The sequence below is a fragment of the Pagrus major genome, chromosome 1 (assembly GCF_040436345.1).
Source record: "Pagrus major chromosome 1, Pma_NU_1.0".
NCBI classification, from domain to species: domain Eukaryota; kingdom Metazoa; phylum Chordata; class Actinopteri; order Spariformes; family Sparidae; genus Pagrus; species Pagrus major.
Window position 1 is genome coordinate 37,391,606 of NC_133215.1, and position 20,363 is coordinate 37,411,968.

The 20,363-nt window shown below is 39.5% G+C and overlaps 1 protein-coding gene across 1 annotated transcript in view; it reads left to right on the forward strand.

Annotated features, from left to right (window-relative positions):
• LOC141005578 (teneurin-3-like) overlaps positions 1-20,363 on the forward strand; it is a 322,641-nt gene that overhangs the window by 55,193 nt on the left and 247,085 nt on the right. The window lies entirely within an intron of this gene.

Genomic DNA, 20,363 nt, shown 5'->3' on the forward strand with positions numbered 1-20,363 from the left:
ACTATTGTGCTCTAGCAAGGTGAAGGTCCTGACCGCATTACTGCTGTGCTACTGATGACGGTCACTTTTGTGTGTATTACTGCAGTTATACAACACTTACTACTAAAAAAAAAATGCTTATATTCATGTTGTGGGACAATTAGCTCTCAAACTAAATAAACTCTTTGCCAAAAAGACTATCCATCTCTACGATAGTGAAGTTTCATATCAGTCAAAATCAATAATTATTGATTTTTAGGGGCTGTAGTTGCCCCTGTAATCACACCAACCACATTGGCTGTCGCAACTGCAGTATCTCTGGGCTCACAGGTAGAGCAAACATGCTGAGTGGAGCAGTTGCAGTGTACAGCCAGCCAGTCCGCTCTACCTAAGGAGCACAGAGACACTTCTGCTCCAGAGGATGAGTGACCCTGAGAGGACCAACAGAAGACCGGGAGAGAGGCAGAAGAGGTTGGTGTGTTTGCTGGTGGGGGTACGGCTCATAGACCGCTGTATCAGACCATAAGAAAGGCGGACATTCCCCGAGCTAGTATGTGAGTCAACAGTTTTACAGGCAGAGTAGGACTGTGGTGGGAGCCATAATAACGCCTCAATTCACACTCTTCCGTTGTAGTCAGTCACGTGGTGGTGCAACTGAAGTACACAGCTGTTAAAAATGATTGGCTGTTTGCGTGTCACTCGTAGCACACTCTTTTATCAAAGCATATGACAGGCTGTGTATGATCAGTTAGTAGATTCTTATGTCATGAAACCTAGTTTACTACTCCAGCAAGTAGGCCGTCCCGTAGTAACAAGCTAGTGTCAGAGATGATTTCTAGTTCCTTTTCAGTCAGCCTTGAGCTGATGGTATTGTTTTCTAGAGATGGTGGGATTTCCCAAACTGATACTACACAGAAAAACACAAAACTGCGTTGCTAGCTCAGTCTAGTTTTAATCTGCTGAAAATGTTTTATTTTTCCATGGACAAATTTAGATACTACATCCACACACTTCACATGTATTTATCTAGTAGTGCCAGACCCTGCGTTATGGGCGGGCCCCAGGGGCCAGGCACAAGACCAAACTGAAGTGGAAGTGAAACTTAACGCTACAAAGAGAAATGTCTGTAGTGTTCCCTCTGTAGTATTTATCTATGCTAAATAACATGCCCCGCTACTGACCTGTACTACTCTCCTCGTGATCTCCAGTCATACCTCTTCTATAGGAGGTGAAGCATGCCAGTCCACAGTGATTGTCGGCATCAATGGATGTGTTTTAAACTGGTGCACAAAGCCAAACTGAGTGAATACACACGACACATTACATTACACTCCACTGTGGCATCAGTCACAGTCTGATCGCCAACTTATGTGACTGGCCACCGCAACGTGTCGCCTCGTTTCTGCGCAGGGGGTGGGGGGTGGGTGAGATCATTGTCCTTCTGCAAATGCAGTGGTTAAGTTCAAATTCTGACAAGGTTTTGTTTAAGTTCATAATTCTACAAATGCAACATGAACAGCTAAAAGAAATACAGTTCATAGTCTATATCGATCCATGGAGGCTTGGGAATTATTTCATGACTAAAAAATGTTTCAAAAACATTCCCCCTCTGATTTTTTCACAAATCACACCCTGCGTATAACAGTGATTATAGTATATGCTTTTGCTCCTGCTCTGGCAGTCACAGTGTTGCCATGGAAATGGAGTAATATTTTTAGTGATGAATAAGGTTGTGCTGATTTGAGCACGTTGTGCTGATTTGAGCACGTCCAAAATGGGTAGCTAACCAGTCAGATTGCTATTTTGGAACTGCTTGTTGTGTAATCAAGATAAAAAAATAAATAATAAGTTCGACAGCAGTCTCCTCTGTCAAAATTAAGTTATTTGTGCACCCAGCCATCCAGCTCAACCTCATTAAATCTGTCTTTTAGCAATGCCACGTCATAATATTGTCACTTCCGCTTTCCTGGTAATCAGAATCATCTGTTGTGTCACTTTTCTAGTGAGGACATGTGTCCAAGAGGATCCCTTTGATTTTAATTTGTCCTCCAACCTCTCTTCCAGCATCACCCTCATGACGCATCTCTGTTATAGCACTTTAGACAATAGCAAAATTCAGTCAGTATGTGAACTCCATCCAGCAATTTTCAGATTTTGAACCTTGAAGCCTTTCATCTGATACTCAACCCAATAAAGCAAATTTGATTTCAAGAGAATGTTGGGAGAGCAAAAAAATGTGATGGAATATGAAAACAAATAGTCGTACATGCAGTACGTAAAAACAAAAGAAAAAAAAATCTGGTGGCTGAGAGGACAAGGAAAAAAGATGAATGAGTAAATAGAAATAGCAAAAGAAGACCCAGTGGCTTAGTGGAACACAGTCTTCCATATTAATGACTTGGTATGAGAGAGTAAATGAACGGATAGAGGAAGGGAGAAAGAGAGAGAGGGCACCGAGAGCTGACTTGGCAGGAGAAAATGAATGAGTGAATGAGGGCGAGAGAGACAGAGAGGAAAGGGAGGGCGGATAAGGGGTCAGTGCACTGGTGCTACAATAAGGAGAGAGAAATGTGGAGGACTGATGAGAGGCTATGAAAAGGCTGCAGCTGCCTATAACTGAGTGGAAGAGAGGATAGGAAAGTGAGAGAGGAGGTCAGGTGAAGAGGACGGCAGGAGTGGGAGGGAAGTGATGAGAAGATATTGAGGTAGTGAAAGTAAAGATGGAGATCAAGCCATGCTAAAGTTGGAGGGGAGATTGTCTTTTTCCCAGGGTTTTGTCCAAATCAGCTTAGGGAGAGGAAAGAAAAAGATAGTGATACCTTATTCTGTCACATGCGTTATCGCTTCATTACCATCAGTATCACATTCCCTATCATCAGTAAGTCCCGTCATTCTTTGAGCTTCTCCATTCTCAACCAAATCAGTCTCACTGGCACAGAATAAGTCTTATTTAGCCACATTACCACGGTAATGAAGCACCTGATAAAATTAAAAAATTCTTCCCTTTGGTGCAGTCAAAAACGATGATTTCCTGGTGTAGAGTTGAAAACAAGTAATTGACTGGAATTAAATTTCCTTTCTTTGAAGCCAACCCATACAGATAAAGTGTATATTCAGTCCACCTCTGAAGGGGTACTCAGTCTATTAAAATGATTTAACTTTTCACTTAAATTGTCAAGGTGATATTATCATTTAATGAGAAAGTAGCATACCTTCAAAACAAATGCAAAATAGAAGTATTTCGAGTGGTCTCAGACTTTTGGACCCAACTGTATATACACACACGTACATTTTTCTAAATGGTGTATTTTGTTGTTCAGCTGATAATTGAGTGTCCGTAATGCTTGTTCCTAAAAAAAAAAAAAAAAAACTGTATTGGAATCAAACAGAGAAAATGCATTTGAGCCTGTTGAAGAGATCTTGCACAGGATACACTGGCATCGAAGCTCAGCCAGTCTCATTTATGCACCTCCTTTGCCCGTCACCGCTACGTGGTGAGAATGGGAAATGACAGAAAGACAAAACAAGTGCACCTCATGGTTCATTAGACATGGATATTTTTCTGCTTAACACAAAAAATAAAATAAACACACTTTATCACACTTATCATTGGGAGAGTCAAGAAACAGACATGTTGAGCATAAATTCTGTGCACTGGTGTAAATAAACTAATGGTCTGTTTTGTAGTGTGTGTGTGAGGACACAGTGGAGAGGTTCAGCTGCTGTTCCAGCTGTCTTGGGAAAGACTCCCTCATACATTGCTGTTGAGCAGATACTGTTGAATTTGAATGGAATTTGAATTTCATTCCTAAAATGACAAAGGAAAAATTGTCTACACAAGGTGGCTACTGCTATTTTTTTCTCATGCCTGTGCTAAGTCATTATAAACTACAACAGCAATGAAATTTGACTCAGGATGTGCTGAAAATTAATTTTCCCCAAAACACAGAAATCAACCTCAGCTTAAGTTGGTGTCAATTTTGTAGAAACTGTCTGGTAAAGGATCTACTGAATGTCAGGTTTCATTATTTCGTTGCTGGAGACGTGTGCATTCACAACCAAAATACAAATAGCAGCATACATTGAAATATAGCCAATATTTTAATCAGAATGTTGCTGTTTTTATCACTAGTGTGTCTGAGTTTTGTGTGTGTGGAATATTTTTGGAAATGACAAAATAAAAATAAAAATTCAAGACCACGGCAGTGTTTCCTGGATAGAAATCACAGTAATGTCTTTTCTAGTTGCCCATATGATCATACTGTCCCTTCTTGTCTTAACTCCTCGTTTTAAGGACACAAAATCCTACATTGAACACTGGAGTTTAGAGTTACTGTCAATAATAGTAGCAGGAATTAATTTATGTGAATATTTTAAATATAAAATGTTGCAATATTTTTCACGTTATTTTTAATTTAATTTTGCAAAATCATTAAAAATATGGCTTGACTCACTCACTTAACAGTAAGACAGTCTTATAAAACATTCTCTCAAATAGTCAGTATTTTTGTTTTTTTACTAAAATGTGGACTAGTGTAGCTTAAATGACTCCTTTAATTACATGTATTGAAATCCCTTCCCAGAGCTGCTTGTGTCTAAGAGGATTAGTGTGATGCTAAGGTGGCCATTAAAATGGTCTCAGAGTCACTTTTGACTGAACTGTTGTACAAACACTGACTCGTTTCTCTCACACGCTTTCTTTACCTCTCTTTGTTGCATCCCATTATGTTATCATTTCATGCCTTCTCTTCCTCTCGTCCTTCTCTCTTCACTTTGCCTTAATACCATCACGTGTCACTTTTTGTTTCTTTCGCATGGCCTTGACATCCCCCCCCCCCCCCCCCCTCCTCTTTTTCCCTACATCTCTCTTTTTTTACAAGGTGATGTGCATTGTCAGATGCAGCAGCCATGAAAACACCAATTTTACAGCATGGGAATTCAGGAACAACAGTTAGAAAGAGCACTGCTATGACACACACACGTTTGTAATATAGATATTTCAGCCCCCTCATTTACTACATTGTTTCCCCAACCCTTTGTCACAAACTCTAATCTTCACCATCAGCAGGGCTTTCCACAAAGAACATAATAGTCAGCCAGTGGAAAAAAGCCATCCCCCCTAGAGAATTTTTTTTGTTGTTTTTTTTTTTTGCAAAAGCCTAAATTTGGTGATCTCTGGCACATTCTAATGCTACTATTCTATCACATACACTGAAATTGCATATTTGAATACGTGTGCCTACCTGACTCTAAACATGTAATGACTTATGGTAAAAGAGAATCAGACTTCTTGTGCATTTTTAGCCCACACAGCCTGTAAAATATGTAAAATTTTAATATTTAAAACAACCGGTCATGAACTAAGAATAAATATTGACAATGTTAGATACAAAGCAGGAAAAAACTGCTTAATGACTGAATGTCATTAAAACTAAAACTCCAAAAATGTACACCTTTGATAAAAATCTATGATCCTGAAAATACAGTAAAGTATATAAAGTATAGTTGATCATACAGTATATTCATGCAATAAATTCTATTACATCATATTTGATTTTTCAAGTATGATTTGGGGCATCTGACATTAGTTTGCATAATTAATGGTCCCTGTAAAAAAAAAGTGTTCTAGGACATTTTAAACTGTAAAATGAGAGGCTGAGGCACAGCCTACATTCAACTCAGAGGAAAGCCATTGCTACTTGAAATTATGTTTATATACAACTAATTTACAGCAGCAAATATGATTGGCAGGAAATATATTGCTGACCGAATTATGTTTTATGTTAACATAGTGAGGAAATGCTGCTAATTAATGTACCTGACACTGACAATGTATTTCACTTGTTTTCTGACAAAATAGGCAGTCTATGAGAACAGCATTCTAAAACTTTTCATGGTTCTGTGTAGCACTAGCAGCACTTGGTTAAGGTTAGCGAAAGATCATGGTCTGATTTAACAAAGAAAACTCAGCACTGACTTGAGAGAGATTTTTTATTAACATTTAGTTTCCCTGAGATCACAGTCTGAGATCACAGTCTTTCCCCAACATGAACCAAAGTGATTTTGTTGCCTAAAAGAACCACACACAGGAATCTTGATTCAATCTGGTCTGCTGTGACTGCTGTGTATATTTGATTCACTCAAAGAAATGTCTCTGAACATAATCCAGGAATTTGCGCATTTATTTAGCCCAAGCTTCTGTGTGGCATTCAAGGAAAATGCAGCACTTAATAATGCTAACTTCGCAACGATCAAGTTGCTGACACCATTTTTTTCTTAAGTATCTCATCTAATGTGGATGTCCATCTGTCCAATCATGTTTTGTCATCGATTTATTAGTTAATATTTGTCAAACACTGAAGACTAGTTTCCGCACACATGCTTGGCATGACACAGATAAAACTTCAGATAACTTGGACGAAGTGGGAGGTGCACGTACACTACTCAAGTATTAGTACTGTTACTTTACAAAAACAAGTAGTCCTACTCAAGTAGAAATAAAGGTAGTGATCAAAATAGCTACTTAAAGTAGAGTACGGAAGTACGAAACTTCACTTGAGTTGTGAGTAATTTCAAAAACACTGTCTTTTATTTGATGTGGATCTGACTGATCTGATTATTTCAAGCACAGATGGTCTTCTATGGGTAAAGGTAAAGAGGTAAACAGATTTCTTCTTGATTTGGTTGTGAGTGATCAATAAGCTGTGTTTTATGCCTCAGTGTCAGTGACTGATGTGGCCGGAATCATTATGTTTTCTGCTTGTCCCAGCAACTCTGTGTACCTAAATGACTGAGTAATCGATTGTTAGTGTCTACCGAAACGACATACATCACTGTTCCCAAAATGTTGCGACCATTACAGCAAAACAGCAACACATGCACGGGACCTCCACCATACAGTTGCCTTTATGTCAGTAACTACAGTTACAAATGTACCTACATTAGCTTAATAACTAATCTTATGTTATGTATGTGCCTTAATTCACTTCATTTGTTAGTTAAAAGACCTCACTATCGACTTCTGTTTTCACAGTGGACACTAACAGTAATCTACTAAATGAACGTCCTGTACTTGTTTTACCCAAACAAACCTCATCTTCGGTAGGCCGACCCAGATTAGGTTGGCTTTGCTAATATTGGGCCTCAGGTGATTGTTGTTAGACCATGTGATGAAGCTGTCTATCAGTCCTCTGTACTTCGCCAAGAACCACACTTAATAACTTTTATTAAATTCCTCCTCTACATATTTTATATAAATCTGGGCAGACATGAATTTAAACTGCAGCCTGACTGTTTGGTGGAGGCATACAACTACAAGGCGGCATTTGTAGCTCTATTCTCTTCCCTGGTGTGGATCATTGAGCAGAGAGGGGCAGTCTCCACCTACATGCCCCACAAAAGCAGCCTGTGGCGGGGAGAGAGGCCTGTCTCACTCCCCTCTCTGTGCTGGGAGTCCAGAGGTGGAATGAGTTTTCATGCTTCAAGAACCACGAGTCTTAACTCTTCTACTGACCTCTTTCACTATGTCAATGAGTCCCTCTACTTTTCCAGGATCTGTTGTCCCCTCTCTCATCTGTATTTTCTCTTTGAAAACTCTCACTCCTACCCCCACCCCACCTCTGTCTTTTGCATTGTCTTTCTTTCTGCCTTTTATTTTGCTTCTTTTCCAGCTTATGTTGTTCTCTGTTCACCTTTTCTAACCTCCTTTTGTTGACTATTGTTGTTGCTTCTGAAACCATTAATTGACTTCCTGTGTCACTTCCTGTTTTTTTCTGTACACTCTTTTCTCCTCTACTTGTTCAGTTTTCTATCACAAGTGATGGAGTTCAAACCCTGACCTGGACTTCAATTGGCCTTCTTTTCCTATCTTGTTCTATTTATTTATTTGTATTATTGTGGTATGTGTCACAGCTGGCTCTAGGCCATGACAAAAAGAGAGACGCACCGTTTCAAAGGAATAATAAAGTATGTTTACTTAACATAACCATAAGAATAAATCAGGCAAAACGATAACATGGGGTATGAAAGTCAGTAAGATCAGTAGTGTAGGATGGGCATGCGTGGTGAGTGTAGGGTGTGTAGGTGTTGTAAGGTGCATAAAAAGGAACAAAAGAGTAACTAAAACAAAGGCTGCTGCATCACCCGGGGAGACAGGCGTCCATCTGGGAGGAGAGAGAGACACACAATGAACGAGAAATCGCTTAAATAGTAAACCAGATCACCGGGACCAGGTGTCTTCAGTTACCAGATTGCCAGGCTGGCCCAGCCCACTGCCAACCAGCAACCAACTCCAGACCCCACTGGCAAACACCAGCAGGGGTCGCCACAGTATGTCACCTACTTGTGTACATTTGTATTCATTTGTGTTTACATCGTACCTATTTTCTTCTATATTTCATGCCATTAATTTGTATTGCTACTTGTTATTTATTCTATATTTTTATTCTTTTTTGCTGCTTTTCATAATTTCTTTCTTGCGAGCAGTCATGAAAAGAAATCTGAAAAGAAGCTGCTGCTTTTCTAGAAGTTCTCCATGGCTCTATACCTCAAAGGCTGCACATCAAATTATGCTGTAACATAAAAATTTCCCTATGACAAAATATTTTATTCTAGCTTTTTTAGAGACCAACCAGAGAACCCTTGAATAGAGCTGCTTTTTTAAAGCATTCAGTTGAGACAACAACAAAAAAAAACTGTACCCCAGAAACTCTGACAATGGAAATGTACCTTTTGACATGGTTTATGAGAGAGAGAGAGAGAGAGAGAGACAGAGAGAGAGACAGACAGACAGAGAGAGACAGACAGACAGAGAGAGAGAGGCAGTGATGCAGAGAGAGAATAAGTGTTGTGCAGAACAGAAACAGCCATCGACATATAGACTATGGAGACACAGAGTCTTAGTGAAGCTTGTAATCGCTCTGCCTTTGACAAATAACCTCTTCCCTCAACGACACCTCACCTCACTGCTCTACTGAGATGCCAATTTACTGTGCAAACATCAGTTCATCACAGTGATGGAGACCTCTGTACGTGGGTGTGAAAACTGAGTCACACACTTACATTCTCATGTAAAATCATGACCAAGGGTTTGACCATTTGTTCTGCCATGCTAGTACTAGCCGTGCTAGTTGCAGTCAACTACAGTATGACTGTACACAAATAAACAGCTGATCCAGGAGGTAGAAGCATCCATGATAGAGGTTTTCTTTTTGCATTGTTCTTCTTTTCTAAGTTTCTTGTCTCTCCAGGAGGTCATTAAGCAATGAAAAACAGTGCTAGTCCATCAGAATGTGACATTGATATGCTGTGATATGCGTACAACCAACGGCAGAGCGCCTACAGAGTAACTATTACATAATCATCTTATACTTACTACACTACTGCCAAGGAGGTTATATTTTCACCCATTTTTTGGTTGCTGGTTTGTTAGCATGAATGCATAAAAACTACTGAACCAAATTATTTGAAACGTGGATGGAGGATGGATCTTAACCCAAAATAAACCCCATTAACTTTTGGTGCAGATCCAGATAAAGTGACGGATCAAATAATTTCTCACTTTCTTTACATTGCGAGAAAGGGCGTTTTCAGCATTCTCATTAATTTCTCATGGAGTAATACATGGATCTTGATTAAAAAAAACATATTTATGTTGCTGGTATCTATGAGTAAGTACAATTTCATAAAGATCCAAATAGAAATGCAGATCTTTTGGATTTAAATATTTTTTCATAGAGAGTAGTCTTTTTTTCAGCCACTATACGATAACTTATTGGGATAGAAACCTGCAACTACCACTCTGTGCAGCTGAGATAAAGGGGATTCTGAAAGATACCCATAGTGATTAGGCTTGATTGAAAGGGGAAGGGCCTAAGCATAGGTATGTGCTCTACTGAGTGCCATTCTAGTTAGGTAATGTAAGTAAGAGTGTTCCAGAGTCTGGGTGCCATGACCACAAAAGAGCAGTTACCTTTGGTTTTGAGATTGGCACATGGAGTTACCAAGAGGTTCTGATTGGAATACCTGAGAGGTTGGTCAGTGATGTATGGGGTCAGAAGTCCAACGATGTAAGCAGGGGCTAGGCCGTTTAGTGCCTTGTAGGAAATTAAAAGAATCTTGACATTAATTCTAAACTTAACTGGCAACCAGTGCAGAGAGGCTAAGATCGGTGTGATATGGGATTGTCTATCAGATTGCATAAGAAGGTCAATAGTAACTCTTAACAAAGCTGTTTCTGTTCTGTGTTTTTGTCAAAAACACAAAAACACTTTTTTTCCAGGATTTTTTAGATAAATGGTAATTTTGAAATTGGTCGAAAATTATTCAGATTTGATTAATCGAGACCGGACTTTTTCAAAAGATGTTGGATGCGTGCTGTCTTAAAGTGGTCTGGGACACAGCCAGAGGTAATGGATAAAGTTGATAATTGAGAGGATACTAGGACCAATGATGGATAAGACTTCTTTAAAAAATCTGGAGGGTAAAATATCAAGATTGCCAGAGCACAGGAGCAGCTTTGGGGGAGAAATTGTTTTGGTGAGATTGTGCATTGTAATAGGGGCAAATTGAGTGAAAATATTTGGAGCAGTATTTGCGGAGTCTAGAGAGATAACTGGGGGCACAATGTTGGATCTAATACTGCTGAACCTTTTGACAAAGAATGATAGCAACCATTCGCACAGGAGATACAGGTTGTACAAGTAGTGTTGAATAAAACCCGGGGATTGTTTATACTATTGGTGATTAATTCTGAGATAGTTCTGAATTATGAATAGGCTGTTTTTACATCTGTGATTTTTTGATTGAGAAGAGTGCTCTCTCATGTGTAATAAATGAAAATTAAGTTTAAATTTCTTCTATCTGTGCTCAGGTCTCCTGCAGTCCTGCTCACAACTACGGATAACATTTTTTAACCACAGTGATTTATTTGAAGCTGTTATTGGTGGTGAAGGGTGCAGTGGCTTCTAATGCGAAAGAACACCGGTTATTGAAACCATTAACTAAATCCTTGCTAACAGAGGAGAGGGTTGGAGTATTGTTTAAGTTGCAGAAAATTTAAGACAACTATAGGGCAGACTGATTATGAAAAATATGGGAACAAACTGTTCGCCTAAAAGTAGGAAGAGTTGTCTGGATGCTGTTTCACAAACAACAGTTTGTCCATTCATTAAGCATTTGTAAAGGAGGCTTCTTATCAGTGTCCATTCACAATAACAGTGTCAATCTCCCCATAACGCAGAAAAGCTGTGAAAAGTAGCTGTCATACTGTACATACAGTAGATGTGCTTCCTTACTCAACTGCCAGGCGTCTGTACATCAATGACTAGCCAACGTTAGCAGCGCACTTTGTGGCGATCAGCCATAAATATTATTTTTTCTCACTGTCAGTTCAAACTTCAATTCAAGTCACAGTCACACCTTTATTTAATGAACTGGCTTTGGCATCAACGCAACCCCTGAATACACTCCTTTTTCTTAAAAATGGGAAGAATGTGAGAAGGGGTAGCGCTACACTCTCCGCACAGAGCATTCTCAAGGTGCACCTTTGCACCTCCTCATAATCAAAATTAAAGTTAAAAAGTCTAATTATGTATGTTTCACTCACCAATTGTTCTCAGAAAAAAACACATCAGTTACACAGCATTCAGCTAACCAATGGTAACACTGAGCCAATAGAGGTGTAGCAATGGCCCATATTTCTCATCAAGCCTTGAGCTTGACAGGGAATTTTATTTAGTTTGCTGCTTTAAGTTCCAAAATACAAATGTAACTGTTAGTTGTTTTTTGTAAAACTTGTGTCTGTTCAGAACTTGGTAGTTTATATTAGTAATTGTCATTTTTGTGTTGGTTGGCAGCACAGTGGCGCAATGTTTGCACTGTTGAAGGTCCTGGATTTGAGTCCCACTGGGACAAGCCTTTCTGTGCAGAATTTGCCTGTTCTCCCTGTGCTTGCATGGGTTTCCGCCAGGTATTTCAGTTTCCCCCACCATCGAAACATGCACGCTAGGTTGATTCTCCAGTCAGTGCCCTTGGTCCAGGCTCTAGCTAAGTAATGGAGTCTGGTCCTTGGGTGCAAACTTTGCCCACTGCTCGGGATGGTACCAGTTTCACTATATCGTATGATACAGGTATGTGATCAAATTCACATACTTGATCACATACAAGATTCTTTTTGACCATGAGTGAAGGGGATGTTAGTCAGACAGGGTCCTGTTTACTGATAGTGATTATGTAATTATGTAAATGAGAGCAGAAAACATAACTTTGTCACTTTCCAGGATGCATGGTGGGTCAAAACACATTATAACTGCATCTATATGATTATAAACAGTTAGCGGGTACATGTCTGTACCATCACGCCTCTTTTGGATCTGCAGTGCCGGTGTGCTGTATGAATTGAAACACTGGTGCAGCTTTACGCCAGAGCTGCTTGGTTCAGTGTGAACAAACAAATGCGGAATATCGGCGAGCCTTCGCTACAGAAATAATGCAGAGTCCCTGTGTGAAAAGGGCTACTGACAGTGCTGTTGCTGTACTTACAAATGATGGAAAGGCAGTATGCAGGGCAACTATCCTCTGGCGTGGGGCCCCTGCAGAGAGTGCGCCCTGGTGGCATACAAAGTGGAGAGGCACAGTCCCTCTAGCCGTGTGTATGTAGCAGCATCCATGGTTATTCCAGCCTTTGTGTATAGTCTGCGGTTGGAGGAATTACTCAGAGCTGCATCTCTTGCTGCAAGACCATCACACAACTCCGGACCTCAGCTACAAGGAAAACTTTGCCTGGGCTGTTACATCTTGTATACACAAAGAAAATCAGCTGGCCAATACCAGAGATATCTCATTGGCAACATTGGCAAAGATATTTTGTTCGGGGGGAAAAGGGTTCACATGGGTTCAAATGAAGAAACCGAACTGAACTGAACTTAGCAAACTTAATGTCTGTTTTTATGGTGCCTAATTGATTTAACCCTACATGAACTGAACTGAGCAAAGGGCATTTTCTCTTTACAATTGGAATATTGGGATTGCCTGAAAAGGACATTTCTTCTGTTGGGTCTGGGTTTGTATCATATTTTCAATACATTGAAATGTGTTGGCTTGTCGCTATGGTTACTGTGTGAATGATTCATTTGCAAGGTGGCTTTGGTGATTCGGATTGATGCATGACAGTGGAAAGTGCTGGTTCATGTATCCATGTGGATGATTGACCACTAAAATCTCCAACCTAAAATTGTCGGATGTAACGCCAACCGGCATCCCTAAAATCCATATAGACAATTCACTACAACTTGTGTGTATGTGTTATGTGAGAAAATGTCTTGGTGCAAGGTAGCAGTGAAAACTTGGCAGGGGTCTCATTGAATTGGGCATTCTCTACATAAGCAAGCAGAATGGGCTTGATAATGGAGCATTGATACAGTGTGGAAAGGCTGATGCATTTTCAACATGGTAAAAACATGGTACCATTTGGTTGCGAAGCTCATGGTGTTTGTTCATAGGTTTATAAGATTAAAGACAGTAGAGGTATGAAAATCAAATTAGAAAATTTGATGAAGCAACATGTGGGTAGTTCAATCCTTGTTGTTTTTAATGTAACTTAATAAAATAGTGTCAATGGTGTCCTGGCATGCACTTGAATATTGATGTTTTTGGTCCACTGTGGTTTGCCCTGTATTGACTGCACCCATGAGCGAAGCACTGCTGTCCACAGGGTATCTTAAGTTTTTTATACTACAGGTGTACTAATAGAGATAAAGGAGGCATTTTATATTGAAAGATACTAGAATTCTGGGATAATCAACGTGTCTTAGATTGGATCAGTATGAAACACTGGTTATTTGTTAATTTACAAGAATTTACTGAGAAATTTTAACTTTAATTTCAGTCTGAATATGTTCTGCTATTGTCAGTTATGTTTTATTATTTTTATCATCAGTGTTTGGTTGTTAACTATTTTGTGTGAAACAACAAAAAGTCTGTGGAACACTCCTCATACTAATGGTTTTTAAAGACTAAACACCATTTAAAGCTAATCTTTAATAAATGAGATGACTGACAGATACTTGTGTTTTATAATCTGGAAATTGGAGCGGTAAAGTAGTTGGGTCCATTATTTTTCTTCACTCTGTGATTTGTTTCGGGAGCTGACGCAGAAGGCTGCAGTCTCTCCACAACACTGATTGTGCATGGATTTTTACTTGAACTGAGGGAGTTGGAATTAATTTGAAAAGCTCATTTGACCAAATACCTTCTGGTACTGGATTGTGTTCAAATTTAATCTTGGTGGAGGTGACAGGCCTGTGACATTGTGTGTGTGTGTGCCTGTGTGTGTGCTTCCTCCTTTGAAGCAATGCTGGCTATTTTTGATGACTTATATTTGAAAACTGAAATGACATTTTTGTTTTCATAGAGAGAGTAAGGTACAAAAAAAAGGTAATGTTGGGTACTGGTAACAAATTCCAGGTATCTGTATTGGTTAAAATGCAAATGGTACCCAACCCTACATGGACTACGGGTTTTTTGATTGCAAGTCACATAACTTCATTATTGGGTTTTGAAGTGAGAGTAATTCATTAAGCAGAAAATGTCTGTCAGCAAACACACACAAATCATAAATGCCCTCACATCACAAAGTCAAAGCTGGCTTAATAGCAATCACTGGACTGTGTTTTGTAGATTCTGTGCTGCATGTCCAAGTAACAGCATAATCAAAGATGAAGACTTTACCAACCAGAAAAAGTGTCCTTGCTTCAACACAGGTGATTCTTGGTGGCAGCTAGAAAATACCTGTCACTGTCAGTGTCCAGGCTGTGCTGATGACTCCTGCTTTTCTCTGCAAAGCTGCCTGAGGCTGCTGTGTGAGATGTCCCAGTTGGATGTCATTTGGTGGGGAACAGTAGCTGTCCTTGCAGGCTGCGACTCTTCACAATCACACACAAGCAGGTTGCATTTCAACATACAACTGTATTGACCATGGCATTTTTTTATAAGGTATATAATTCTTAATTCCTCAGTAAAAGTTGCTCTCAGCAGCTTTGTGAAGGACACTTTGGGTAAGCTACGAAGCTTGTTTGACAGAGCCAGGCTTTCTTTGTGTGTGAGCTGGCTCAACAAAACCTAAAACCCCAGTCAGAGGTAATGAGTGGAAGGATTCACCATCAGGCTCTGAGCATGTTCACATAAAACTATAAAATCAACTTAAGTTTGATCCACATATAAAGAAGCTATCTAAAACTGTAAAAACTAATCTGAACTGCTTTAGACTTATCAGGTCATGTCTCTCTTTTAAGGCATCTCATTTATATTTGCATGCCATGGTTCTTTCACATTTATCCTATTGCATCACTGCCTGGGGCCAGGCCACTGACTCAGCTACTAGACCTCTATTCTCACTCTATAAACAAGCTTTAAAAATCTTAGACCAGAAGCCACAAAAATGGCACCATTGCAAAATTATTGAGAAATACAATTTGTTGACTTTTTCCAATTTTATAAAAATTCTCTTTTCTGAAAGTTGTTTTTAAGTGAGTAAATGGACTGGCCCCACAAGCGATGTCTCAGATCTTTAAAAAGACAGACAACTGTAAGACAATGACAAGGAGCATAACCAAGCAAAACTGTAAAATTCGAAGATGCAGGACAACATTTGGCGAATCATCTCTCTCAGTGCAAGGTACACACTTATGGAATTCTTTACCATCAGAAATTAGAACTAAAGAAACAGAACTAAAGAGGTTTCATGTGAAAGTTAAACATGGCTTAAGCAGCAGCAGAAATGTGAACATTAACATCTCTCAAGTCATTGTCAATACAGCACTTTACTAATGTTTAATGCTAAATTTAACTTTTTTGTTTTAATCTGAAATTTATAACTGCAGCTGTGTTTATTTATTCATGGTACCTACTCACTGTATTATCCACTGGATTTGTATCATTGCATTTATTGTATTCAGTATATTTTATTCTATTCTAAAGCCTGACCAGGGACAAAGACTGCAAATTAGCTGAAGCTAGACGTCTTATATGCATCACATTTTCCCATTTTCTGTGGCAATGTTGTATGTATCGTCCCTGTTAAATAAACATTAAATAAATAAATAAAAAGGGGCCTTCGGCGCATTGCTTGACTCTTTTTCATCACAAAATGGATTGATTGCCTGTTGCTTAATACAGTAAAGGGGAGCAAGTTGTTGCTATGATAAATATAACGACAAGTTACAACAAAAAGACTTGCAAACAAAGCAAGAGTGAAATGCTGTCGTGGTGTAAATTTGTAAGTTGATATATTTATTCAGTGCCTCAATGCGTATGGTCTATTCCTAACATGACAACTGCACCTCTCTTTTCACTCTTCCTGGGGCGGTCGCTTCACTTTCAGTTATGTTATGTCCTGCTGGCCTGGCTGGCTAGTTGGTGGAAGCTGTTGGTGGAGATCCTCTCACAGTGTGCTGCACTCAATTAAATCCCCCAACTTCCTTTTCCGATGTTGATGAGTGCATCTTTATAATAGGCAAACGTGTGCTTCAGTAAAAGGGTGCATAGAGGCAAAAAAAATGAAAAATATATCAAAAATATAGCAAGGATGCATTAGGATACTCATTACTGTAAAATGTGTTGCCCCTTGTATGCTGTCCCTTTTGCGTGAATGTTACTTTCACAATTAAGACTCATGCACAGATGTCATCGTAGGGGACAAACATATAAGCTGTATGAAACATGCTGATTTAAGGCTTTATTATATTAACCACACACATAAGAGGTATTCTGGGAAGATCCAATGAGACATTGATCCTGACACACAAAGGCATTTTTCAGCTGCACTAAGACAGCTTTTTTTCTGTCAGCCAGAGTAATACATCTCCCTAAAAATGTGGATAAGAGGGAGGCTCTTATCCACATTTTTATTAGGCAAACAGTACTCATGATGTGTTTGTGTTATTTGTGTGTGTGTGTGTGTGTGTGTGTGCGTGTGTGTGCGCTGCTGCTTTTCAGCATCTAAGTGAATTAAAGTTGTTTAGATTTACATTTGAAGTGACACACAGATGTAGAATTGTTCATGTGTGTGTGTACGTGCATGTGTGTGTATGTGTGAGTGTGTGTGTGTGCGCGTGCGTTGTGTTGGTGTGTGTGTGTACGTGTGTGTGCGTGTGTGCGTACGTGCGTGGCATTCAGCATTTAGCCTTGAAGGTTTGCATAAGTGGAGCAATTACTAAGCTGGCAAAACAGCATATGGAGAGAAAGTGGGAGAGCAAGCGGAGAGAGAGAGGAAGATGAGCACTTCCTCCACAACCAAAATGCCCTCCCTCACCCGCCCCACTGCTCCTGCACATATCCCATCTTTATTCTCTTTGCTTTCTATTTTCTCCAGTGAGGGCATTGGAGAATGAATAACAGCAGGGCTGGCAAATGGAGACTTGATGCTCTTTATGTAAATCAAATACCAGCATTGCCATTCATTTCCTTCAGAGCACCCTGAAGACAGAAAAGGAGCCAAAAAGCACTGGGAAAAAACGGCAGGGAAAAGTTGAAGCCAGGTCAAGTTTGAGCAAATATTTTTACAGAAAACCAAGCTGGCTCTTTTGAAGGCCGATCACTGATCAGCATTCAGCCGGGCTGAGCTGAGCACAGCATTGGGTTACAGTTCTCAGCAGCCTTGACCAGCCTGTACACCACAGTAAGATTTACGTAGTGGTTAACATGGAAACTCAGTCATTGAATGCTGATTTTGACAGCAGAATGCTTTTCTTCTTGCATTTGTCTCAGATGATGTTTGAACAAAATGAACAAAACATCCAAATCTGATTACAGATTCAAAGACATCAAGATTCAAGAACTAAAGTTTTTTTTACATTCATTATACGATTATTACGAATTTTACGAATTTCTTCATTGCCATTTCACATCACAAGAAATGCATAGTACTTGAAACATCACTTTTCTTGTGGTAGTTTTCACTGAGGAATGACGTCTCAGGGCCTAACAGAGAGGAAACAAAAGGAGAAGGTGATCGCATAAATTAACTTTGCCAGTGTTCATTCACATTTTATATGGATTTTTGAGAGGCAAAGGTTTGCAGTCAATTATGGACATTTATTAAATTTTAGAACATCCAATAAAACATAATTTCATATTTTGAGCCATACAGTGAATGGTAAATTTGATTTATGTCACTTACAGGGTACATTACATCGACTTACATTCATTTGCTGGACTTAGCTCAACTCCAACCATTACATATAATTGCCTAACCCTAACCCTTACCCTAACCTTGCGGACGGACGCTTGCGCATGCCTCAGAGCAAGGACTTACTCAAAACACATCCATTATTACAAGCCTGTACGCCTACTTGCCTTATGTCAGCACATATCACATGCTGATTTTTTAATTTATCTCTTTTATGTTTGAGACTAACTTCATCCGCATATGCTGTGCAATATTGCCTATAATTTCAGCATATGACTTATCTGATTTATGCACAGTGCCTACTTTTGCGCCATTGAGCTCCTGTAGTTTCATTAAAGGAGGGAGCTTTTTATAAGCCAGCCTTTCCTTGGCCACCATATAGGCCGATCTGAATGAAGATGCCGTGTCTTCTTTTAACTTGGAATTTATCTCAAGTACTCTGTTTGGCAGAATCTCCTTTTGCTTGGTTTCTGTGACTTTAACAGCCCTTTTGTGTGCTATGCTATCGCGATGTTTAAAGATTTTTTTACGCAACCGCAGGTGCAGCGGTGGTGTTGGTTGTCCTCAAGCTAGCATCTGCCGAAGAACTCGCCTCTTGCTGCTCCTCAGAGTCATTCGTCTTCGATTTCTTTGTAAATCCGAAATTTGCAAGTAGGTTTCCCTGTTTTCTTTTAGACATGATGACTGCAAAACATGGCAGTAAATACGATTCAGCACCGAAATTGAGCGGGTACAACGGCTCCAGCGCAAATGGTCCAGAGCGGGTCTTTTTTTCGTTTCCGATGTCTGATATAAAGTGACGTTTAAGACATAGCGCCCCCACGCTTCAAAGGTGAGGACAAGAATTGCATGCAGGCCAGCATCTTTATTAAAGTGAAATAGTGATGAATCACCCTCATGCGCAAATCATAGATTAAAAATAGCCTAATTTTACACATGATTCGTGATTATGACAATACAAAAAAACAAAAAACAAAACAAAAAGGAAATGCATGGGAAAAAACAGCATTTTGCCAATATTTTAGAGACCCCCCGAAAATTTCACAAATCATGTTTTCAGGGGAGCTTATGTCTCATTAAGGGGGGCTGACCCCCCTGGCTCACCCGTAGTTCGCATTGGGGAGAGAGATAAGTGTCCCCACGTCCTCACGGACAAAAACAAACACCAAAACAGCTCAGTTACCAAAGACAGTTGTACAACACTCTGATCAAAAAACACCCAAATGCAACTCTTTCAGACCCCACTTACTCCATTTGTTTAGTGCTGATCTCAGTTGACAAATATGGAATCTGCTCCTGTCTGTGTTGAATTTGCATCCTTTTGAAATATTCTTTTTCCCCACAACTGGGAACAGGGGTTATAAGGGGTTTTAATAAATTGATGGATATTCTGTACAAAATGAAAGCCAATATTTAGTTTATAAGAAGCAAATGAAACCTTAAAACATCCCTTAATATCTTTGCAACTATGGTGTATAGCACACTATACAGTTTTTTTCTTATTTAAAGCTTCACTTAGCCTGTCCATTGTTAACCCTTGTGCCCTCCTCAAATTTACTACCCTCTGGACACCTTCGTGGCAAAAATGTACACGCACAGAAAAACTGCTATAAAATCATCATACATCAATATTTTTTTCTACTTTTTTTAAATAAATCACTTAAACAACTTTATTCAAAACTACCAAACATTCAATCATTTTCAGGATTTTAACCCTTTAAATGCCAGTTTAATTATTTGAATTATTTCATTTTTTGTTACAAAAAAACACAAAAAATGAATTATTTTCCATAAAATAAATAGTAGGTAGATGGGGCTTTGGTGGTGATTAGAGTCTTGGATATGTCAAAGATTAGCAGCAAAATTGATTTGATTGCATTAGTATTTTTTATGTAGTGACAGCTACTCCCTCTGGACACCTTCGTGGCCAAAAATGCCCCATTGACTGCCATTGAAACCACATTTTTTAATCTCACTGCCATGAGATCCTGGAGGTCCTGCAGCATGTGACCTGGTGCTCTCTACCTGGTGTGTGTGTGTGTGCGTGTGTGCGTGTGTGTGTGTGTGTGTGTGTGTGTGTGTGTGTGTGTGTGTGTGTGTGTGTGTGTGTGTGTGTGTGTGTGCGCGCGCGCATGTGTGTGTGTGAGAGAGTGTGTTTGAATCTGTAAGCACACACTGATCATTTCAGGGGTGAAAAAAT